We start from the raw sequence: 9,737 nt of genomic DNA, 5'->3' as shown, positions 1-9,737 counted from the left end.
AGAAAGTCCTTGAATCATGAATGGGAGATGTGAAGGAGAAGTAAAGGCAAGAGTAATTAGCATTACAAGTTCTAGACAGGGAACTAGAAAAAAGTCAGAACAGGGCAATTTTCAAATATTCATATGAGACTCCATTGGAGTTTCTTGACTAGGGCTTCCAAAAACATCCCTCTATTGGGATCCTCCTCAAAGAAAAGTAGCCAGTTTCTCGGCTAAAACTCACAATGTCCTTGGGCCTCTTAGCAACATACTCTGATCCAAAGGCCAAAAACGTCGAAAGTGTTTGAGAGCTTGTATCTTATCCTTAACAGATTTTAGGGCTACCTCTTCAGAGGGGGGATGGTAGAGTAGCCAAAAGCCCCATAAAAATAAAGGAGAAAAAAATGTATTTTATTGAATGCATAGAAATTCAATAAAAATATACGTTCAAGAAACAAAAAAGTAGATAAGCCAAACAGGCTCCAGTGGATGGACTCACAGTAAGGGGCATCTGTGCACATAAACTTGACTCGATAGGCCTTAGCACATATGACATAATGCATGAAATCTGGCAGGGTTGTGGTAAATAGGGAGGGGGGTCTAAATATGTCAAGATGTACTGCATGAAAAGCACAAAAGTTCAATAATTTTTTAAAAATGCAATGCAGAAACGATTAGAATTTTTTAAAATTTATGAGTCACAGTAAGAAAATTTTAGCAAGTGGCTTAAAATCATAACTGCATTTGTTCTGAACACAGAGAAAAGCAATGGATTACTCACTTGTTTTATGCTACAAATGAATAAAAACTTATTATCATTCTGCTGATAGTGTGTTTTATAGAAGTGGGTACATTTTAAAAATGTCTGAGACACTTGTCTGTTTCAACAGATAAGTGATAGAAGTAAATATGAGATGGATTTGCCAAATATGCTAGGCATCATGGGATGAGAAGATTGATGGATGATGTGAGGGAATGTGGTCAATGATGCCTATAATAAAGTATCCTTATCTAAGCATTGTGGGATGAAGAGATTGATGGATGAGTTGAGAGAATGTGGTGATGATGTTGGTGACACAATATTCTTAAGGACTTCAATGTTTGGGGAGAGGGTAGATAGGTCATAGTCTAACAAAACAAATTAATTTACAAACTTTTCATATCCTTTACCGAGTACAAGTTATTAAATGATAAATTATCTTTATTCTTTATATCAAGAACTGATGAAATATATGTGTTAGCCATATTAATGCTAATATCAACCATAGAGCCTTGACTAGGTAACAGGGACTTTATTCTTAATGTATCTAATTGTTTTATAATGGCGTTTGTTCATATTCTCTTTATTGACTTCTAGTTTCATGTTTTGAACTGTTTTAGTTATTTCATCCAAATATCTGTATTTTCATGGTCTTCATTCAGTTTTTTATTCATCCTCTTTGATTTCCTTGAACATATTTGTAACTGCAATTCGAAATCATTGTCTTGTGCACCCACTTGGTTGTCATTCTCAGGAAACATTATGGTTGGGTTGTTAATTTTTATAGTAGCCATATTATCTTGATTATTCATGTTTGTGTTTTTTTCGCTGTGACCTGGGCATCTTAGTTATGTGGTGGTGTTTCTTGGTATAGATAAGTGATATCTTTGTTGAATGTCTGTTACTGTATCTAATGGTTAGTTGATCTATCATTATTACTGTTGCAGAGGAGAACACTAAGGCTAAAATTTTGGGGCTATAGCAGCTACAAGCAGAGATTTTGGAGTAATACTCCCTGGATGTGCTGGATAGCTTTAGTTGTCAACTTGACACACCTGGGCAGAGGCAACCTCAATTGAGGAATTTCTTTCATTAGACTGACCTGTGGCCATGACTGTGGGACATTTTCTTGTTATTTGAGTGATGTGGAAGGGGCCAGTCCACTGTGAGTAGTGCCACCCCTGGGCAGGTTGTTTGGTATTGTATAAAAAGCAGGCTGAGCACAGGCTAGAGGAACAAGTTAATAAACAGTATACCTCCATGGTCTGTGCTTCAATTCCTGCCCTTGGTTTCTGGCCTGGTTTCCCTCCAAGATGAACTGCAAGAATAAGATGAAATAAGCCCTTTCTTCGCCAAGTTGACTTTGGTCAGCATTTTTATCACAGCAATGGAAAGCGAACTAGAACACTAGACATGCTTTCTTACTACTTACAAGAATCATAATCATTGGTAGGGGGCTTCAAACAGTACTGTGGAAATTAATACGAGGTTTAAATATGTTCACACGTAGAACACAGTGCCAGAAACACAGCGGCACTCACTAAATAATGCTAGTAACCATCATTAGAGAGAATTAATGGTTTGGCTAGGGTCATAGACTTGATATTTTTCTAGGCTAGATTCATTAATTTCCACTGTCGTGTACTGCTTTATTTTCTCAGGGGAAAAGTATTTATTTCTTTTGAAAATCTGGTGTATTTTGTGCTAGTATGATCAAGATAATGAAGGTGTTCAAAAACTTACTTAACCCAAAGCTGAATTGTATCTTCCTAGGTATGTTTAAGGTAATTTTTTTCAAAGCCAGGGTCTCCCTGTAGTCCCAACTGGCCTGGAACTCACTATGTTGACCAGGTTGACCTCCATTTCACAGATCCTCTTCCTCCTGAGTGTTGGGATTGAAGGTATGCACCACTACCACATCCTGCAGTTTTGGGTAAATTTTATTTTCTCATATGTTGGAAAGCTTCCACTAATTTAATATATAAGATATATACACTAATTTTCATAAGTTAAAAATACAATGTGGGAATAGTGAGAGGGCAACTTTAACACAACTGTGTTCATCTCATTTTCATCAGACCCAGGAGAGGAAGTAGCAAACACTGCTTTCCTTCCTATCCAGACAGTCCCACCAATTCTCATCTTCCTGAAATTCACAAGCAGAAACTGTTCCAATAAGCAATATTTTTAAAATTTCATTTAAATTATGTATGTGTGTGTATGTGTGTTTGTGTGTGTGTGTGTGTGTTTGTACACATGAGTAGAGGATCCATGGAACTAGAGATATAGGATCCCCTGGAGCTGGCGTTACTGGCAAGTGTGAACCACTGGACATAAATGCAGGGACATGAACCCAGGCTCTCTACAAGAACAGTATATATGTTTAACCATTGAGTCATATCTACAGCCTCAAAATCATGATTTTTTAAAAAGACATTCACACAAATCCTTTAGACAGTGGTAATACTTGTTACTTCCACCCATTTTTAAGATCTCTGAGTTTCAAATTTTCTTTGTGATGGTCTGCAGTTTCCATTTGATGACTACAACTTCTTTATCTAAAGTAGATATGGTGAGTTGCATTAATTCTAATTTTATGTTGACATGTGCCCTCACTTCATAAATAAATTAATTGCAGGTTACCAAACCACAGTTGTGTTTTTAGAAGGAACACATTTAAGGCCAGGTAAATATAACTGAAGCAAATGACAACAGGAAACCAAAACACAAAATCCCACATTAATTCCATAACATTTATTATGAAACATTAAGCAAAAATGGTTTTGGATGCAGACATTTTTAATGTATTCTGTGCATGAAATAATAGTTATCAAAACAAATAAATCTTACAGATGTCAGTGTAATGTGCTTCTATAATACAGAGCATGAAATCACAGTTACTGAACTGTGAGTTAGTAGTCCATTCCCTGTTCTCTAGTGTCTCTTAAGGGGACTGGAGAAACTCATGGAAATAAGACACTGAGCATAGGAGCAAGAAGTGTGATGCTTTCTGAAGCCTGTGCACTTTGGTCATGGGACATAGGGAATTCAAGTTAGAACTGAATTGGAAGCCTCCTCTGTATTGGCTTACTTTCACCATGCCAGAAGGTGTTATGTGGGATGCTGGAGGAGAAAAGTCATCAACGATTGTACCCAGATTTAAATTCTGTGAACTACAATAATGGTCTGCCATAAAAGATGTGCCCTCTAGTACAGTAGGGGCAGGACTGTTATGGGGGTAGCTAACAGTTTCTCATTGGACTTAAAGACCATTCTATAGGAGGGAATTCATGCCTGCTTCTGTAAAACTGGTCAAGAGCCCAGGGCTGGAAGGTCATAGACCCTAGCAAGGAAACTACTGCTATCTTTTTGCTCAAAAGTCATGTTGTTTGGGCTGGAGAGAGGGCCCAACAGCTAAGAACACTTGCTTGCAGAAGACCTGGGTTCAAAAGCTAGACCCCACATTGCAGCTAACAACTGTCTATAACTGCAGTTCCAGAGGATCCATCAGCTTCTTCTGTACTCCATGGGCACTGCATGCCAACATGGGTGCACTTACCTGAATGCAAGCAATGCATGCATACACATAAAATAAAACTAATAAATAAATAAAGTACTAATAGTCATGCTGTCAATTTGCATTCTAAATACATTTATAACTGATTAGCACTCCACCCAGTCTTTTCTTTTTTTAATTGAATTTTTGTGGTTTTATACAATATAATTTGGTGGTATTTAGAGCCCCTCCCTTACCTGCACCTTTCCTTATTGTTTCCCACCCATTTTAATGTGGATCCTATAGCTAAGTAAGGTGTGTGTGTGTGTGTGTGTGTGTGTGTGTGTGTGTGTGTGTGTGTAAAAAACATATAGTGTTTAATTTGTGTCCCCAAATATATTTCAGTGTGGGTCTATCCACTGGAGCCTGGTTGATTTACCAAGATACCATTCTTGAAAGAGACTGTCTCTCCCCTTCTCAGCCATCAGTTGCCACAATTTCCTTAGGTTGAAATTGGGTTTCTTACCCACTTCCTCATGTCTGTTCTGGGATTTTTGGTTGGTTTGAGCTTGCATGGGACTTGTGCATGTTGTCACCATTGTTGTGAGTTCATATGAGCAACTGACCAGCTGTCTGGAAGACTGTGTTTTCTTGTGGTCATCCACCCATTCTGGTTCTTATAATCTTTCCACTCCCTCTTCCACAAAGATCCCTGAGCCTTGGGAGGCAGAAGTTTGATCTAGGTGTCCTATTTAGGGATAAGTACTCGGCAGCCTCTTCTTCGTACACGTTGGCCAGTTGTGGGTTTCTGTGTTAATAACTGTCTTCTGCATAAGGAAAAATTTCCAGTGGGAGTTGAGAGCATTCATCTATGGGTGTAACAATAAGTCATTAGGAGGCAGTATTTATTTATTTTAAAAGAGTCCCTCTTTTTTATAGTAACTATACAGAAGAAGCATAAGGTCTCTCTCTCTCTCTCTCTCTCTCTCTCTCTCTCTCTCTCTCCCCCTTCTAACCCTCCCTCCACAGCCTCCCCATTTAAACTAAGAGGCAGTTTAGTACATGTACCTAGCCTTCACCAGAGCAATTTCTTACAGCATCAAGCAGTGGTTAATGCAGAAACCCACAAGTCACGAAGCACTGAGAATAAGTGATGGCTGAGTGCTCAGTCCTGAATGTGACGGCTATATCACTTCTTCCAAGGCTCAGGGACCATCACTGAAGAGGACACAAAAAGAATGTAAGAGACTAGAATGGGGAAATGGGAAGCAAAATCGTGTCTTCCCAGAGACAATTTAAACTCAGACAGTCTGGCTTGAGCATGTTCTAGAACATAACATTGATGTTCAATGTTTCAGTACCAGGAAATGTGTTGGCATAATTTGGCTTAATGAATATTTTGAAATAAAATCCATGTATGTGTAATTATGAATCCAAACTTTTAAGAATACAATTTCACATTCAAAAATATTACATAACATAATTTCTTTGTTTTCATCCACCACCTCTGGTCTTTACAACCTTCCAGCTCCCTGTTCCACGATGATTCCTTGGAAGGAAAGGGTACAATCGAGGTGTTCCATTTAAGGCTGCTCACTACTCAATCTCTTATTCTCTACACATTGACCAATTATGGGTTTCTGCATTAATTACCGTCTACTGCAAGAAGAAGTTTCTCTTGTGAGAGCTGAAAGATGCACTAATCTATGGTTATAACAAGAAGTCTCTATGAGTTAGTTTAATACTATGTCTTTAGCAGAATGAGAGTAGTAGGATCTCTATTTTGGCCTGTGACCTATCTAACTACAGGTTCTTAACCCTGATAATTGTGCTAGATATGGACTCTCTATTGTGAAGAAGGCCTTAAATCAAATTAGAAGGTGGCTGGTTACTCCCACAATATTTGTGCTACTATCACACCAGTGGGCATATTTTACCAAGCCAGTTATTGTAGCTTGTAGGGTTCACAGCTGGGTAAAGTTGATGATTACCTTTCTCTACCATAGTAACTTCTAGTACTATAAAAGCTAAATAGTGTAGATGAAACTTCAAGGTCAGTACCGGCTTGATTTTTCCTTGTTTATTCTGTATTGTGTCGTCAGCAGTAGAGTTTTACCATTAAATTCTGGTAGGTAACTAACTGAAATTGCAGTAACAAGTATTGTTTGAGGGCCTATGGGATCTCTCTGGTCAAAAATAATTAAAGAGGGAGTCCATTCCTGGCATTGGGCTTTTATTTGCTAGCTTATGAAGTCTGTTAGGGTTATTTATCAATGATTATAAACTAACTATAATTAAACTCTTTATATTGTATATGTATATATTAAAAAAAGCTTCTATAGTAGGTTTCCATATGATTCTTTTAAAAGGCCTTTGGTGTTAGTTATGCCTCCTCTTAGTCCCTCTCTGGCCTCCCCTCCTTTTCCCTACCTGATTATTTTGCCAATGTGAATCCACAGTGCTTATGACAACATGCACAAGACATATGCAAATCCAAGTCAGTCAGGAGCCAAGCATAAAATGGGTGGTAGGCAGACAGTCCCAGCCCTAGCTGAGGATCTATTGGAAACTGATAGATGCAGGAAAGTGAGAGTCAGTTTTCCTTACTAATGTGACACTTGGTAGGTTGACCAGATTTCAAAAGATAGACCCACACCCAAGAGCACCTGGGAAACACAGATTAGATATGATAGATCTTAAAATGAAAAATAATAGAAGAGCATAAAGTAGAGGGCAAGTAGTAAAGTAGTGGTGGAAGGGAGGGACACGGTCTGATTAGGATTAAAATGCATTGTAAGAAGTTCTCAAATCAGTAAAAATACTTTAAAAAGTATTATATAAAATAAACAATTAATGATATAAAATAAATGCAGTAGGATAATATATTTCAAAGACGAAGAATTTCTAAAATCCAACATTGAGGAATATTGCTAATTAGCCCTGGATAGAATATGACATAATTATATAAATTTCAAGTATCAAAACAATAAACCATGATTTTTAGAAATACCTATAAATATCATCATAGTATAGATCATAAATGCCTTTTAAATAAAACATGCAAAGTACTGTAGTAGAATTGAAAGAATCATTATAGTTTTGACAAAAGCATGAATCATGTATTTGTATGAAATATCTATTCTTGGTAGGCTTACAGATGTTTCTCAGTTAGTAGTTAGCTGTGCATAATGTTGTCCTAGTATATAAAATAAAACAATAAACGTGAAACATTTTAGAATGAAATTATAAAAGGAAAATCACTGATGCCCTGTACAAAAGCCTCGATGAGATGAATTCTCATTATATCATGCATTTGATAAATAGAAGTATTTGTACCATTTACTGGTGCACGTATATATGTGTATAGAAGTGTGTTAGCACATATGCTTAACAAGATTCAATTCCTTTATTGTATGCATAGCAAACTGCATTTTTCTCTTAACATGTCATGTATCTTTTCACTTTAGCTAATATACATCTACATAATCAGTTTTAATTGCTGAAAATATTTTACATAAATAACAAATTGATTAACTATCGGCTCTTTAACTTTTCTGCTATAAGCAGCACTGCAGTGATTATCATCAAAATAGCTTTTTTTCTTTTATTTCTTTTGTATTTTCTAACTTCTACTCCATGGATATTTTGGGGATTATATTTTGCTCATGATTTTGGTCATCTTGGATGGTTGATCCCTATTTCTGAAGGTGCATATGGGAGTTTTGAGCATGTGGCACTGAAGTGAATTGCCAGCCCTGGTTCATTTCAGATGAATTCCTTAGTTTCGGAGCATGAAGTTGGTGTGAAGACACGCAAAGTCCAGTGAGGGCCAGTGGGCACAGATGCTTTCATGGAAACCTCGCTTGACCAAGGACACCTAGTTATTTTGTTTTGCTGGGATTGGTGTTGTCTTTAACTGATTAACATGAAAGCATGCAGTTCCCCTTCCTCAGGATATTAAAGGCCAACGTCTTCCCTTTAGCCTTTTCTCACTTTAAAAGTATTACATAAAACAAACCAGTAATGACATAAAATAAATGCATCAACGTTCCATGCTTGTTACAGACATGAGCCTCCACCCTCAGCACCAGGCTATTTACCTTGGATATATTCTCAACATCTCATCTTTTGATGCCTCATCTTTTTTTTTTGCTAACAACTGAGCATTGCATTTCACTGGTTCCTACGCCTTACTTAAGACACTGTACTTTTCACTGTGCAATTTCTTCAAGCAAAACATTGATGTCATTTTGCAGAAAGCCTGTGTCACTTTGAAAATATGAAATACACATATATAATATGTATGCAAATATATGTATTTATGGAGAATGCAGATGTAACTCAGTGATAGAATAAGCTTGCTTAGCTTATGCAAGGCTTAAAAAGAAAAGAAAAATGTATTTATTGAGAAATAAGAAAGATTTGGATAATTTTTGTTCAAAAAAACAGTGAAAATTTTGAACTTTTCTTAACTATTCTACTCTTTTCCCATTTATAAATGGTTTCTTTAAGAACACAGAGGAATATCATGATTTCTTATTTAGCATGATACACAGGATGCGTTTTTCTCTCCACTTATCTACAGAAATTCATTCAACGTTCTCCACAAATTAGTTTTAAAACTCTTTATATATTTTAAGCAGGTGTGGTGGTGCATGGTTGAAATGCAAAAACTCGGGAGGTAAGTGCAGGAGCATTGATATAAGTTCAAGGCCAGCCCGGTCTATGTAGTGAGTTACAGGCCAGCTATGGCTACACAATGAGATGTTGCTTCCCCCAGAATATAGTATATATGTGTAATATGTAATATTCTTGTATTCATTCATTTTCATCTTCGGTAAAACATTAATTTTAACTCACACATAAAATACAATGTTAAAAGGGTAGCCTGTCTATCCAGTGTGCAAACCCTCAGGTCATGCATACACCTCAGCAAGCCCTCAGTTATCTCGGTAAGTAAGCTCAATAAATTCAATGGTTCCCCAGTGAAACTTTAATGAAACATTGGCTTGACACGAGAACTTCAAAAGGGAATAAGCACTGTTTAGCATCCCCAGGAAAAAAAGTTTTACAACTGATGGAAAATTTATTTATCAATGCTATTATGACTCATAATTATTTAAAAAAAGAAAATGAGAATGTAAAAGATATTAAAAGGATGTGGTAATGGAAATATTCTCCAAAGAGAATGAAAAAATGGGAAAGCCTAAGCAAGTGATGAGGTCTGTTTAGGTTTGTTATATATAAAGGATGAGACAAAAATAACATACACAACATCTTTAAAATTTCTATGGTCATAGTTTAGTCAACTAGTTTAAGGAACAAAATATATATCTAGTCAATGTTTTTCTGAGAATATTTTGTTTTTTACCTAAGCCTTATCTACATAACACATGCTAATTAAAAGTACCAGAGTGGTGGAACTAACTTTATTGGATGTTTAAGAGCCATACTTTAAGGCCTATACTAATGTGATCATTAGGACTTAAAGGACAGTTTTTG

General features: G+C 36.5%; 1 protein-coding gene across 1 annotated transcript in view; it reads right to left on the bottom strand.

The window, feature by feature from the left end:
• Dok6 (docking protein 6) overlaps window positions 1-9,737 on the bottom strand; it is a 523,930-nt gene that overhangs the window by 274,758 nt on the left and 239,435 nt on the right. The gene's annotated exons all lie outside the window — the stretch shown is intronic.

The sequence above is a fragment of the Nannospalax galili genome, unplaced genomic scaffold, assembly GCF_000622305.1.
Source record: "Nannospalax galili isolate Female #2095 unplaced genomic scaffold, S.galili_v1.0 scaffold709, whole genome shotgun sequence".
Taxonomy (NCBI): Eukaryota; Metazoa; Chordata; class Mammalia; order Rodentia; family Spalacidae; genus Nannospalax; species Nannospalax galili.
Note: the sequence above shows the minus strand (reverse complement) of the source record. Positions and strands in the feature narration are given on the sequence as shown.